This window comes from Staurois parvus, unplaced genomic scaffold (genome assembly GCF_062004578.1).
Source record: "Staurois parvus isolate SC_StPar_1 unplaced genomic scaffold, SC_StPar_1.0 ptg000048l, whole genome shotgun sequence".
Taxonomy (NCBI): domain Eukaryota; kingdom Metazoa; phylum Chordata; class Amphibia; order Anura; family Ranidae; genus Staurois; species Staurois parvus.
This window is the reverse complement of record NW_028317844.1, coordinates 16,858,496-16,873,763: the sequence shown is the minus strand read 5'-3', so window position 1 is coordinate 16,873,763 and position 15,268 is coordinate 16,858,496. Positions and strand designations below refer to the sequence as shown.

General features: G+C 39.0%; 1 long non-coding RNA gene across 10 annotated transcripts in view; it reads left to right on the top strand.

The window, feature by feature from the left end:
- LOC149470366 (uncharacterized) overlaps window positions 1-15,268 on the top strand; it is a 502,914-nt gene that overhangs the window by 190,760 nt on the left and 296,886 nt on the right. For 8 of the 10 annotated variants that reach the window (XR_016309161.1, XR_016309158.1, XR_016309154.1 and 5 more), the window contains one exon: window positions 13,795-14,267. The exons of the other annotated variants lie outside the window; for them this stretch is intronic. This is a non-coding gene — a long non-coding RNA (uncharacterized LOC149470366). The remainder of the gene's footprint in view (window positions 1-13,794; window positions 14,268-15,268) is intronic. 10 annotated transcript variants of the gene reach the window in all.

Sequence of the window (15,268 nt, the reverse complement as noted above, 5' to 3'; positions counted from 1 at the left end):
TGTTTTTTGTTTTTTTAATGTTTTTGAACCTTTTTCACTTATTTAAGCCATGGGCATAACAGTGGCTGAATGGTTAGCACTTCCTCCTGGCACTACTAGGGTCATTGGTTCGAATCGCAACCATGGCACCACCTGCCTAGAGTTTGCATGTTCTCCCTGTGCCTGGGTGAGTTTCCTGCGGGTACTCCAGTTTCCTCCTACACTCCAAAGACATGCTGGTAGGTTAATTGTATCCTGTCTAAATTGTCCCTAGTATGTGTATGTATGAATGTAAGTTAGGAACCTTAGATTGTACACCCCTTGAGGGCTAGGGACTGATGTGAATGCACAATATATATGTGTATGTATGAATGTAAGTTAGGGACCTTAGATTGTACACCCCTTGAGGGCTAGGGACTGATGTGAATGTACAATATATATATGTAAAGTGCTGCGTAAATTGACAGCGCTATATAAGTACCTGTAATAAATAAATAAATAAATAGCCATATAAGATGTTTTTATTCAGGAAGCAGTGGTTAACTGGTTAAAAGTAATCTGCTTTAAATAGAATCTGTACTTTTTATTATCATTTCCAGTTCTTTTTTAGTACCTTTTCTTAATACTGGTAAAATTAAATATTTACTGCTTGTTGCCTGCACGTGGAAATTCATGTAAAACAAGGGCTCTCTTTTCATCCTTTTTTGAGTTGTAGTGCTAAATAAAAATTTTTTTCAGTAGACACCTACTTCAAAATTAAAGAATATAATAACAGCAGCACACCAATAATCATAGAGATCATTGGGGTAACAGAAAATGAAACGCTAACGCATTTGAGGGGCTTAGGCACTCCTCCTTTATCAGGTGGGATTGCTGACATTTATCAAGGTTAATGGTTTAGTACATGTGTAGCATGCACTCACGCATTCCTTCTTTATCAGTGGGAATTGCTAACATTCATCAAGGATAATGGCTCAGCAGAGAGAGTGATATAGTGTTGTACATTGTCAACATAGGACCTCAATAGTAACAGATCCAGCTCCTCACATCCACATCATTTGAACCCCTCTCTCTGATTAGGTAGCGCTTGGCTTTCTTTTTAGAAATCCCAGTATGCTTCGCAAACTGAATATCATGATTGCACATTGTAAAAAAATGTTTATTTGTAACATAACAATGTTATACTAATAATTAAAAGCTAAGCTCATCTTTAGTAAAAAACAAAATAACAAATGCACATGATTTTGCAGGTAAAAAATCCACATTTATTATTTTAACAATGGAGCCTGCAAAGCATTGCACCTGTGATCAGTGGAAGTGTATTAGGGCTACAGAATGCCTCCCCACGTTGTTATATCCATAACACAGGAGGTTGTTGCTCACAGACATATTAGGACTCCAGTACTGGATAGGTGGAAGGATCAAACAGGATTAAAATGCACCCATCAAACTGATAAAACAAAACATTTTCAATGGTTTATCTAACAGACCAAAATGGAGCAAATAAAAGAAGTTAGTTGTTGAGGTTTGTATACACTTCTTCAGAAGGAGGTAAAATATACTGTACATCAGTATACAGAAAACTTGCACAACGTTTTGGAGGCTCTATGTAATCATGTTACTATATAACACACTCCTAATAGTATATGCACAACATAACACATACAGCAAAACACATTATTCAATATCCTAGCTATGGTTGTGCTCAAACGTTTGCATATCCTTGGAGAATTGGTACAGTATGTTCAAGAAAACATGAATGAGCAGGCAAAACACATTTCTTTTATTTTTTTTATTTGATTCTTATTCAACTGTAAGTCATACAGAATGGCACAATCATAAAACATTACATGACAACAAGTAAACAAATGAAATGACCCCTGATCAAAAATCTGCATACCCTTAGTTCTTAATAGTATGTAGTGCCTCTTTAGCATCAATGACAGCGTGCACGCTTTTGTAATAGTTGTCTATGAGCCGCCAAATTCCTGCAGGTGGTATAGCTGCCCATTTGTCTTGGCAAAATATCTCCATGTCATGCAAAGTCTTTGGTTGTCTTGCATGAACCCCAGAGTGTCTCGATGATATTAAACCTAGGAGACTGTTATGCCTGCTCCAGAACCTTCACCTTTTTCTGTTCTAACCAGTGTCAACTTGGCCTTGTGCTTAGGGTCATTGTCATGCTGGAAAGTCCAGGAGCTTCCCATGCACAGCTTTCGTGCAGAAGAATGGAAATTGTCTGCAAGTATTTTCTGATAACATACTGCATTCAACTTGCCATCAATGTTCTCAAGATTCCCCATGCCTTTAGAGCACACCCCCAAAACATCAGTGAGCCACCACCATGCTTCACAGTGGGGATGGTATTCTTGTTGCTTTAGGCATTGTTGACCCCTCTCCAAACAAAACTCTATTTTTGTCTCGTTGCTCCACATTACAGTGTGCCAGAAGCTGTGAGGTGTTATAAGGTGTTGTCGGGTATATTGTAATTAGGCTTTTTTGTGGCAACTCAACCATGCAGCTCATTTTTGTTCAAGTATCGTCATTTTGTGCTCCTTGAAACAACCACATCATTGTTTTCCAGATCAACCTGTATTTTTCCTGAGGTTATATGAGGGCTTTTCTTTGTATCCCGAACAATTCTTCTGGCTGCAATATTTGTTAGTCTACCTGACCTTGGCTTGGTATCAAGAGATCCCTGAATTTTCCACTTCGTAATAAGTGATTGAACAGTACTGACTGGCATATTCAAGGCTTTGGATATCTTTTTCTATCCTTTTCTATCTTTATGAAGTTCCATTACCTTGTTACACAGGTCTTTTGACAGTTCTTTTCTGCTCTCCAATGTCACAGTATCTAGCCTGCACAGTGCATCCACATGACGGCTAACAAACTCATTGACTATTTACACACAGACACTAATTGCAATTTAAAAAACCACAGATGTGGGAAATGTACCTTTAATTGTCACCGTGTGTGTGTATGTACCAAGGTCAAACATTTCAGGGTATGTAAACTTTCGATCAGGGCCATTTGGGTGATTTCTGTTATCAATAATATTTTAAAAGGAGTCAAACAACTATGTGATAATAAATGGTTTCATATGATCACTATCCTTATATAAAATATATTTTTTGGTATGATCAGTCATATTTTCAATAGCAATGCCACAATTTCATGATTTCTGCCAGGGTATGCAAACCTTTGAACACAACTGTGTATTACTAAATTATACTAGTGTCTAATTGAGATTTATTTTAATGTTATAATGTTATAAAGGTAACTTGATCAGCACAGTCTGATTTTTTTTTTTTTTGCAATACTGTTTTAAGAGGAATATAAATAAATGTTTTTAGAGTAGAAACCTTTAGTATTTTCACTTCCTACACAATATAAAAAGGTCATCAGGTCCCTACTGTATAGAAATTCTAAAATCAATGTAATTAATTCATTCCCCTTAATAATATAAGTACTCAGAGTGCTAATCTTCTTAATTGAAAAATGTATTTGAGTGTAATGTGCCACTTTTGTATCTAAATTCTCAATGCATATCAAACATACTTGGTTGTAAAACTACCAAAATACTGCTTGATATAATAGAACTGGAAAGTGAAATTTGATATTAATTAAATTTAATATGGCTTTAGGTTTATTAAAGAGATCATGTCCTGGAGAAATACCGTCTTAGGCAAAATACGCAAATAATGCTCTTTGGTGAATCATGCGCACTTCTATGTCCCAGTGTTAAAGCCTCATTACAGGGGCTGCAGATGGAATGCCACTGCCTCTGATCCATAACACAGCCAAGCAAAACAGCACACATGATATTCCAGCTGTGAGCTAAGATTGCATGCAGTAAATAAATAAATAAATAAACAAACATTTCCATGGCCTTTAACATATCTTTCTCCTATCTATTGTTTTCTGCTCAATCATTTATTAGGTATATTTAAGAAAATATATTCCATTGGTAACCCAATGGTTGAATAGGGCTTTTGAAGATTGTTGTGCAGTATATGATATGCACTGGATTCCTTAAGTGGTAATAAACTCAAAAGTAGACATTTATTATATTGCAGTTTACTAATCCTTACACCTAGTACACTCAATGAGAATATAGGACAAATTATTGTCCTTTTTTTTTTTGCATGCTAATCTCATATTGAAAACAAATAGGTTACTAAAGTTACAAAAATCCTCATAAAGCAGAAAATAATTTTTGAAGCAATGTAATGTATTTTATTGTATTGTAATGCATTTTTTCATTTCCGAGCATTCTCTGTCTTATTCACCTGATTGTTTTGTACAAATACTATGCATTTTTGTGCTTGTCCCTTTGGATATTTTCACATGAACTGTCGTGATCGACTCCCGAAAGTTGTGTACTAATGATCAGATTATGAGACGGTCACTCCAAAAGTGTTTTTTTTTACTACCAATTTTCTTATCATGTACCAAGCTTACCAGGTGTGTACCAGGCTTTTGATGTGATAGCTGCATTTGATTTCTTTTTTAGGCTTTCCTTCTTTTATTTTTACCTGGTGATCTTGCCAGTAGGTCAGTTGTTTTTCAAAAGAACAAGTTGTCCTATAGATGTAGCAGTTACTGGGATGAGACAAACCATTTACCACTGACAGGAGTGCTTACAATAATCTTTTATTCGTTTATCTAAAACCTTTGTTTTACAGGAGGAGTGTTATTGGCTAGATCACCAGGTGAAAACAGAGGGAAAAAATCTTAAAAAAAGAAAACCAATGCAACCATCACATCTAATGATTGGTTAGCTACATTACATTTTTGGTTTTGAGTTTAATGCCCCTCTTGTTTTAGAACTTAGACACATGGGGTGGATTTACTGAAGGTAAAGAGACTGTGTACTTTGCATGTTGCAGTGCGGTTGCACTCATTCTTCCCAGAGCTTAGTAAATGTGATTTCCATCAAATCATGTGAAAGCAAAATTATGTTTTTTTTTATTTTCCTGGCACTTGATTGGCTATTCTTTACAAAGTGAAGCTTTAGCACATTTAGATTTACTAAGGAAACGTGAGTGCAACTACACTTGTAAGTACACAGTTTGCCTTTAGTAAATCAATACCATTGAAGGTAAATGTGAAAATGTGCGTGTTCCATATTAGTGCAGTGGTTCGGGTATTTAAAAGGTTGTTAGGTTTTTAGGTGAAGGGATCATCTTATGTAGCAAAACAAAATTAACTGGAGTGTCAACTCTCACAAATGCTGCAGTCCTTCTTATATTTAGTTATAGTCTAGTCCAAAGTCTATGGTGTATTTTTCAGGAGTAGATATTTTGAATTGCTGAAACATTTGAAAGTCATTTTGGATATTATATTGACATGCTTTCATGCTTTCTCTTTCAAATATTCACTATTATATCTTATGCACTGATCAGCCATAACCTTATGACCTCTGACAGCTAAAGTGAATAAATGATTATCTTGTTACAATGACATCAAAGTCAGTTGAATATATTAGGCACCAAGTAAACATGTTGTCCCTGAAGCTGATGTGTTGAAAGCAGAAAAAAATAGGCATCACAGTTTGTTGTGTATGGAGCTGTGTAAGCAAAGGCCGGTTACAGTGCCCATGCCTGCCCATGTCCACAACCAAAAATGCCTACACTGGGCATGTGAACATCAGAACTGGAAGATGGAGCAATGAAAGAAGATGGCCTGGTCAGATGAAACAAGTTTTCTTTTACATCATGTGGATGGCCAGGTGCATGTGCGTCACTTACCTGTAGAAGAGGTGGCCCGGGGTTCAGTATGGGAAGAAGGCAAGCCAGTGAAGTCAGTGTGATGCTATGGGCAATGTTCTGCTAGGAAACCTTGGCTCTTTCATTCATTTGGATGTTACTTTGACATGTACCACCTACGTAAACATTTTTGGTGACCAAGTACACCCTTTCATGTAAACAGTATTGCCTGATGGCAATAGCAGGATAGTGCGCCCTGCCACACTGCAAATATAGTTCAAAGAATGGTTTGAGGAACACAACATTGTTTTTGAGGTGGCCTCCAAATTCTTCAAAAACAAGTCTGATCCATGAAGGCCCCACCTAGCAACTGCAAAAACAAGAAACAGAAGGCACACCAGCCTAGCGCATTGCCCTTCTAAAGGTCTTCTCGCACTTGGGATTCGTTTAGGGGAGCAGATAGTTTCATGTTCATTTGTGGAGTTTGGTGTGCCTTATTACTGATGTTGTTTGTGAGTAGACACCTGCTTTTTTAATATTAATAAAACCATTGCAAAGGTAATGCACTAGGCTGGTGCACCCTCTGTTTCTTGTTTTTGCAGTTTTCCCTAGGGGACAACAAACCCAGTGCCAATATTGGATCAGTCAAAGATTTTAGATTGGTTTCTTCTGTTGTTCCCACCTAGCAACTTACAAGAATTAAAGGATCTGTTGCTGATGGCTTGGTGCCAGATACCCTCAGGGGTCTAGTAGCATCCATGCCTCGATGGTTCAGGGCTGTTTTTGCAGCAACTACTCAATATTAGGTAGGTGGTCATAACGGTATAGCTGATTACTGTATGTGGATCAGTAATGAGTATCTGTATATTAGGTATTGTAGTAAGCATAGTAAAAATCCAAATAGATCAATTTATTACTAGCAAAAGAAAATCACACATGGGCAGGGAAGTTCACAGAACAGTACAATACAGAAAATGACCAGCACACTCCCCTGTAAAATGGGCCATACATGAATTGAAATTTGACGGATTCAGCAGGGACCAGCTGAATTTCGATCCATGTATGGGCACCCTGGTTGTACAGAAATTAGTGTATTGATTGACTTCTGAACAACCAGTGTCAATTTTATTTCCAAACAATCAGTGCCCCTGGCTATAGCCAACATCATTGATCATTGTGTTCTGATGGTGGGGAAGGCTTCCCACCATGAGAACACAATAGCACAATGTAGGAGCTCATTTGGGAGAGAGTTTTCACCCTCTAACCTGATATGCTTTAATAAAGCCCTTCATAGCAGGGTCAGTAGGTATCATTTTAATTAGATCCACCTTAAAGCACAATCACTGTGAGTACGGCTAAACAGGAATCACAGGCTACAACTGTAAAGAGCAGAGGCAATGCTACAAGCAAAGATGTTGTACACAGTGCTTTAACCTGTAGCAAATGGATTTCAGCGTACTGTAGTTATGTTTGTGAAAAAGTCATTCTGGTTCTGATTGTTGTTAGTTACAGCAGCTTGCTGATTTTTTATGAAATGTTCTTGCGTGTCTATTTTCTGTGGTTAAAAAGAACTGAGCACTTCCTGTCCTTAGGCCATTTATAAAGGATCATGGTTGAGGCTACAGTCCCGGTTAAATGCGGTGGAAGGGTGTCCCCCAACTCCTGCTTCTGCTGCCTTTACCAGGCTCTCCCATCCAATCGGAGAGCCCATTAATGATGCCACCAGCAGTATCTGCTTCCAGGGACACAGTGAGAGAGTGTTGTTCCTCCCACTGTGTGATGTCAGAAACTGGAAGTGGCTAAACTCTTGTTGCTTTAGTCGCATGTAAACTAGCCGTTTCCGGCTTGTGAAAACATCTAATCACATAGATCTTATTTTGCTCAGATGCCTTGGAGGTCAGAGGAGAGATCTGGGGTCTGACCCCAGATCTCTCCAAAAAGAGGACCTGTTATGGCCCATGCTATCACAAGGGATGTTGTTCATCCCTTTTAATGGTCTGACCCCAGATCTCTCCAAAAAGAGGACCTGTTATGGCCCATGCTATCACAAGGGATGTTGTTCATCCCTTTTAATAGCAATAAAGTTAATCCAAAAAGGTACAATAAAAAAGAATACAGTCACAAAGTGCCACATCCCTCCGTGTTCAAGTACAAATGTGAACACGCAAGTAGGTCCCACATGCATATGTATATAAACAGTGATTGCACCACACATATGAAGTATCGTAGCAAACGTCAGAGTGAGAGCAATCATTCTATCAGCAGAATGTCTGTATAACTCTAACCTGGTAACCCGCAAAGGCTTTTTAAGTGTCACTTATGGAAATTTTTAGGTACTTTTGTTTGACGCCATTCCACTGGCGTACGCAATTTTAAATTGCATGATATATTAGTGTCACAAGTTAGCTTGCAGTTTCTTGTTTGTGTTCTTACCTCCTTGCTGCAGTGCTGTTCCTGATCCCGTCACATGTGTGTTTGTCTGTGCTCACCTATGGGCGTCATCTGCTGTTCTCTGGGTATTATTTCCTTCTCTTCCATCACTTCCTGGCCCGCCTCCTTGTTTGCCTGCCTATATAAGACATGCTCAGTCTAGGCCACTTTACCTGAGCAACTTCCTAGTTGTCGGAGCTCCTGTATGTCGCTATTGCCTGTATCCTGCAGTGACTACTTGTGTACCGACCCCAGCTTTGTTCTCTGACTGTGCTTATTTTCCGCCTGTCCTGACCTCGGCTAGTCTATTGGATTTCGGTTTGTCTCCTCCCATTGTACTCTGCTCCTGTGAGTGGTCTCCTCATCCTCAGCTGGGCGTACCTGGGGGCTGCGATCTGGTCCCAGCTTTCTGCAAGTCCATCCCCACCATCAGGGGCTCTGATGAAGAAGCAGGCTGGGGCTTAGACTCTGCGCCCTGGGGAAACCCAAGTTGAGTATCTACAAGGGCTCACTACCACAGGTGCTGACAATTAGGTATCTATTTACTCAGCGTAACATCATCTTTTATTTTTTTTACCAAACAATTGGGTATTATATTGTTTTGTTTTTTTTGCAATAAATTAATTAAAGTGTATTTTCTTCTAAAAAAAATTGGTGTGACATAAAAATATGAAACACCCACCATTTTATTCTCCAGGGCCTCTGTTAAAAAGTATTTAATTTTTGGAAGTTATAACATGTTTTCTAGCAAAAAATGTTGATTTTTACATGTAGGTGAGGAATGTGAGAATTGGCCCGGAGGGAACTGATTAAACACACTGAAAGAAAATTGAGAAATACATGCAAATTCTGTGAAGAAACAACAACAAAAAAAACTCAAGAAAGAGCTGAATTCACACTCTGTGACATAGCAGAATAAAAAATATAGACCTCCCAGATTTTAGGAACCTTAGTACTTACTCAGTCATTTTTAGTGCACTGCGACTTTGCTAGTCAGTACACAACTAACCCAAGAAATGTCTGCTATACTCAGAGGGTATAATTCACTGAATGAATAGCTCTTCAGCAGCTACAGGCCTGGATATACCTGCAGTGTATTACGTTGTCATGGATTGCAGGCTTTCCTAGCACTTAAGCAGCGCAAAGACCAAATGAGAGCTGCCAGATTTTCTCACAAGAAGAAAAATATCTATATAACCATATCTGGGAGAAGTCATTTACAGTTCTATGCATGAGTTTAGGAGTATGCAGCAATTTATTTGAAGCAGAGGCAGTGTGAAATTTCAATAGCGTTATGCAGTGATTTTACCAGCGGAGCTGAAGCAAAGCATACATTTCTACTTGAATTCCCTGTCTCCTTAGAGAAGAAATATGCTGAATTAGTCTCACCTGCCTCTAGCCATTTAGTACTTGACCTAACAGTCTTCTCCTGCTTTATATGTACACACTAGATTTTGTTCGCTTTATGACTGAAATAAAACATTTTCTTTACCACATTAGATTTAAAGACATCAGTAAAAATGGCAAATATTGGTATTCCTAATGCCATGTTTGAGCTTGATATCTTATTTTACGAATATTAAAAATAGCTATAAATCTTTCTGGAATGTTCTTTAGTAGCTTGAAACAAAAATAGGCAGCAGTGTTTCTTCTGAATGCCCTAATTTATGCAACATTTACATACATTGTCCTTCTAACACTGTTAAAACCTATAAACATTTACAAAGCCTGATATATTTAGTTTGGTTATTGAGTCATATAAATGTTATAAACCAAACCCAATCATCATTCACTACGTGATTGCCCCTTACACCACAAAAATCATCAAACATATAAACATAAGATTGCATATAAATCAATAATTAAACATAAGGTTGCTGCTACACCATGAAGTGGTTTCACTCCACCTCTCAGTAAATAATGCATCAAAAGATGCCACACAGCCCACAAACCTTCACTATAAAATAATAATAAAGTCCAAAGCATAAAGTTCAAAGTAGTAAGATCTTCCACCAAGTTATCCACATGTACCACCAAATTATCCATGTGTGACAATATCTCTGTGCACCAATATCTTCTATAACTGATCATAAGTGCTACTCATGCATACACCTCCCATGAACAATATATGCTCACCTCCAGACTAGACCCCGATGGCTAGTCAAGGATAACATGCCCTTGTGCCCCCTTCATGGGCTGAAAACAGGATGGCTCCAGATACACTCCAACACAGATGGCTCCCACTGTTCCACAGATCCTCCACTCACTTAAGAAGTATTTTTTCATTCATGAAAGAAGAATAGGTACTGATTGTGCTCTGTGTACAGTAAAAAACATTTACTCAATATTTACAATGACACTCACAAATCAGTGCACACACAGTTCTATTATTGTTATACAGTATTTATAAAGCGCCAATGGTTTGCTCAGCGCTGTACATTACAAGGGGGACAGAACATGTGACAGAACAATACCAATACAATGCAAAACATGAGGGGATCGAGGGCCCTGCTCTTTCGAGCTTACAATCTAGGAGATATGTACAGTGCATATCAAACACGGGCAGCTCTCTGTCTCACCACCTCCACTGTCAACATCAAGATGGTCACCAACTGACCCCACTCCACTCCTAGAAGTGGAGAGCCACCTGTGTTTGATATGCGGTTTGGGTGCACTGACTCGTGAGTGTCATTTTAAATATTGAATAAATGTTTTTACTGTAAGGAGAGCACTATCAATCCCTATTCTTCTTTCATAACTAAAATAATGCTTCTTATATGAGTGGAGGATCCGTGGAACAGTGGGAGCCCTCTGTGGTGGAGTGAATCTGGAACTATCCTGTTTGCAGTCGGTGAAGGGGGCACAAGCACATGTGACCCTTGACTAGCTATCAGGGTCTAGTTTGAAGGCATATATTGTTCGTGGTAGGTGTGTGCATGAGTAGCACTAGTGACCAGTTATAGAAGGTGCAAGACACTGGGACAGGTGGATAACTTGGTGGAAGATCTTACTACTTTGGACTTTATGGTTATTTTATAGGGAAGGTTTGTGGGTTGCACAGCATCTTTTGCTGCAATATATAAATGTTATCGTAGCGTGTACAATTAGAGGTGTTATGGTACCTTGTTATACTTAACCCCTTGGCACCAAAATAAAAACCGCACAGGTGATCAAATACCACCAAAAGAAAGCTCAATTTGTGGGAAAAAAAAGGATGTAAATTTCATTTATGTACCGTATTGCATGACTGCGCAATTGTCCGTTAAACTAGCGCAGCGCTGTATAGCAAAAAAAATGGAGTAAATTGCAGTATCTATACCATAGATTGTAGACGCTATAACTTTCACACAAAGCAATCAATATACACTTATTGGGATTTTTTTTACCAAAAACGTAGCAGAATACATTTTGGCCTAAATTTATAACCAACTTTGAGTTTACTATATATTTTTTATAGCTGAAAGTAAAAAATATTGTTTTTCTTCAAAATTTTTGGCCTTTTTTTGTTTATAGCGTGAAAAATAAAAAGCGCACAGGTGATCAAATACCACCAAAAGAAAGCTCTATTTGTGTGAAAAAAAGGACTTAAATTTCGTTTGGGCGCAGCATTGCATGACCGCGCAATTATCAGTTGAATTAGTGCAGCGCCGAGTAGCAAAAAGAGGCCTGGTCATTAACCTCCTTGGCGGTATTCCCGAGTGTAGCTCGGGGTAGAATTTCTATACCAAGAATGGTAACCCCGAGCTACACTCGGGCTTACCATGCAGCGTTCTCTGGGGGTCCCTGCAGCACTTACCTTGTCCTTCGCTCCCACGATGGGTCCCCTGCAGCGTCCCCGTCCATCTCCTCCGGTGGATGCCGGCATCTGGCTTCCGTGTTCCGGTCCCTGTGACGTCGGAACGTTCGGACGGCGGAACCGGCGGGAAATTTGAAATTTTTTAAAAATGACATTTTTGCTGTCATTGCTTTTTCACTGCATTTCACATACATTTTGTCCCCACTGCTTTGTCCGGCGCCCTGCCTGCATTTTGACTGTTCTTTCTGCCTGGAAACTTAGAAAAGTCCATGGCGGCCAAAAAGCGTCCCTTTACGTCAAAAGCGGTTTTAGAACAGCGATAGTAAATCAGAACCACTTGCAGAATTGAGTGATAATGATTTGTGGGGAAATTCGTCATCAGACACTGAAAACGATTTTGCGACTTTGCTCAGCGATGTGCGAATTTGCCTCTGTATTTCAAATTTCAGTGTTTTTGGTTTGATTATATTATTGAATTAAATGTATTATTATTATATTATTATTTTTTATGATTATTTATTAAATTATAATTTATGATTTCGTGTTTCAAGTTTTATCATATCCGGAATGTTTAATAGACTCTTTTTCGGACAGATTTCATTGAGTTATTCCTAAAAATTACAGCCTACAATAAAAAAACTACATATTTCCATGCAAAAAAATGGTACCGCTTTCAGCACAAAAAATCGGAAAGAATCATACCGCCGAGGAGGTTAAGGGGGGTAAATCCTCTGCAGGTCAAGTGGTTAAAGGATTGTCAACATACAAAGCAATGTACATTAACGTTAATGTGAAAAAAAAGGTTCACATTCAGATATAACATTCGGTACATGTAAGAAAGGTCCCCACCAATTGGCTGGGGAGGCTGTGGACTCGCGTCGCGCTTACATGAGAGGTATGTTCAGAATAAAGTGAACCATGTTGGAGTAGAATTGTGGTTTATATTGGAGAGGGGCAGTGGGGGGAAAAAAAAAGGGGGGAAAAGAAGGCACCAGTCAGACATTTAGGTCAGAGAATTGAGTTATTTTGTAGTCATTTTATGGAGCAATTGGGGTTTTGTAATCATCGAGACCATTGAAATTGGAATTTCTGGTGTGAAGAATTATGGAAAGCTGTTCTTCTTTCCACCTCACATTGGAGGTTAAGGTCGGATAGGAGATCTGACAGAGAGGGAGTTTTCGTGGATTTCCAGGAATTCCACTTTAAAGGAGAAGTACAACCAAAGCTCCAGCTGAACATGACTACCAACTGCTAGATTGTCCATTGCCTGGATAAATTCTAGTCTTTACAGACTACTATAGTTTAAAGGATTCCAGTCACACAAATAAATACTATCAGCAATACATTACAATATGAATAGATCACTTGATTTATCAGTAAAAACATGTTCTTCTCTTCTTAAAATATACAGTGTGTACATCTATCTATTTTGCAATCTTTACCCAGAGATTACACATTAAATTACTGAGAGATAAAACTTTTTTTAACATTTGTTTTTAAAACATAGTTGCATATATCAGGTTTAATTACCTATCAAAGGAAGCATGTGAGAATCAGTATTAAAATTCTCTTTTAAAGGAAGGGCACAGCATAATCACTAAAATGCTATAGATCATGAGTGGGTGTCAGCAGTAAGTAAAATTCCTGGTACAAATTCAGATACTACCCTTTTCACTGATGGTATTCATCCAAAAGTGAAATTTGTTCTGTTATATTGGTTTTTAGAAAAATTATAATGTCAGTAGTACAATTTGACTTTTTTATGAGCCCGTCCTGTGTTTTGGATGTAGTGGAGGAAAAAGTTGTTCTTTTTTGTATATCATGGGACACAGAGACAGTATAATAATCCCTAATTTTTTTGTTATGCATTACCTACAGGGGATTGGACACTAGAAAAAAAAGGAAGAAAGTCTTCCCCAATATAACTCCTCCCATACAGGAAGTATTCCGTTTTTTTCACCAGGATCAAAAGGTGATGGTCACTATTGTGGAGCTCTCTGCAAAATGCTACCAGTTAATCAGATGGTTCCAGTAGGGATCAAGAGATTGGTACTATCCGGATCCATTCTCATAGCTATCACAATTTGAAGAATGGTACATGGCACCGCTGCATAGGAGAATGAGATGCAAGGATTGTCTTTAAAGTGACCATTTGGCAATCGATCCTTCATACATGGAATCCTGCACAGCAATATCTGACAAGGAGTTTCCAGCAAAATTGCTGTATAGGTCCAGGGCAGTGATTTCCAGTGTAAGAGGATTGAGTCCTTGAAGGTCATATAACTGGGACTGCCTTGATGGGTGAAGACCGGATACCAAATCTCATAAAGACAGATCCTGAGGCGGGATTGGTAAGTGTCTTTGCAGCCTATAACTGGCTGCCTGTGTTGTTGTTTTAACTGTGTTCTGTTTTGAACAGATGCTTCAGTGCCTTGGTAGTTTGGTTTTGAATTTCCTACCATTAGTAGGCCAGTAATCATGCAGCCATGCATGGACTCACATGTGGAATGAATGGGTGTGCAGGATCCTGAATGGGGAAGCACAGACATGTGTGTGTGCACATGCATAGGCAAAGAGGCAGGTCCTGTTTGCCATATTTGACCTGCTTAGAGTCAGAGATGTGACAGAGCAGAAGCAAAGTGGAGAGAACGCAGCTCAGAGGCAATGTTTGCACATCATGGATACAATATCATGGATACACAGGGCAGGCTCTCCAGCCATTTTTTGGTCCTTTAGTTATAAGGACATGTGAGTACACTGATTGAGGGAGGGCACTGGCAGCAAGGTGAATTCTTATAGTAAACTGGTACACTTCTGCTTACAGCACAAGTATCCTCTCATCTGATTTTGGCACAAGTCTCATTGTTTTTCAAAAGAGTGTCACTATCAGGTCTGGAAGACCCCAGACATAGCCCCTCTGATGCAGTTTCCAGGGCTTTCTGGAAGTTCTGATCCCATTACCTTTTAAGGTATTGTGGCACCATCTGGTACACTAGTATATGTAATGAAGGAGGACTTATCATCCACCTTAGCAGGATTAGAGTGGAAGCTCTCCGAGATGCTGGCTGCTACAGAGAGAGTGAGAGTGTAAGAGGCAGGGACAGTCTCCTTCTCCTGTCCTCTCTACTGGGTTAGTAGGGGAATGGGTGGATGAAAAGGAAGCAGGAGATATGGGACCAGAAGAGGGAGAGTTGTTGGATGTCTCATCTGAGAATTCTGAGACTGAGGAATTCCAGGGTCAGAATAAAACCCTGACCCAGAAGGTCTTAGTGAATTTTCTGTCTGAAATGGTCCACACTGATTTGTAGCTGTAGTTTCCTGAATTTGTATCATAAAAGGCTCTGCACCTGGG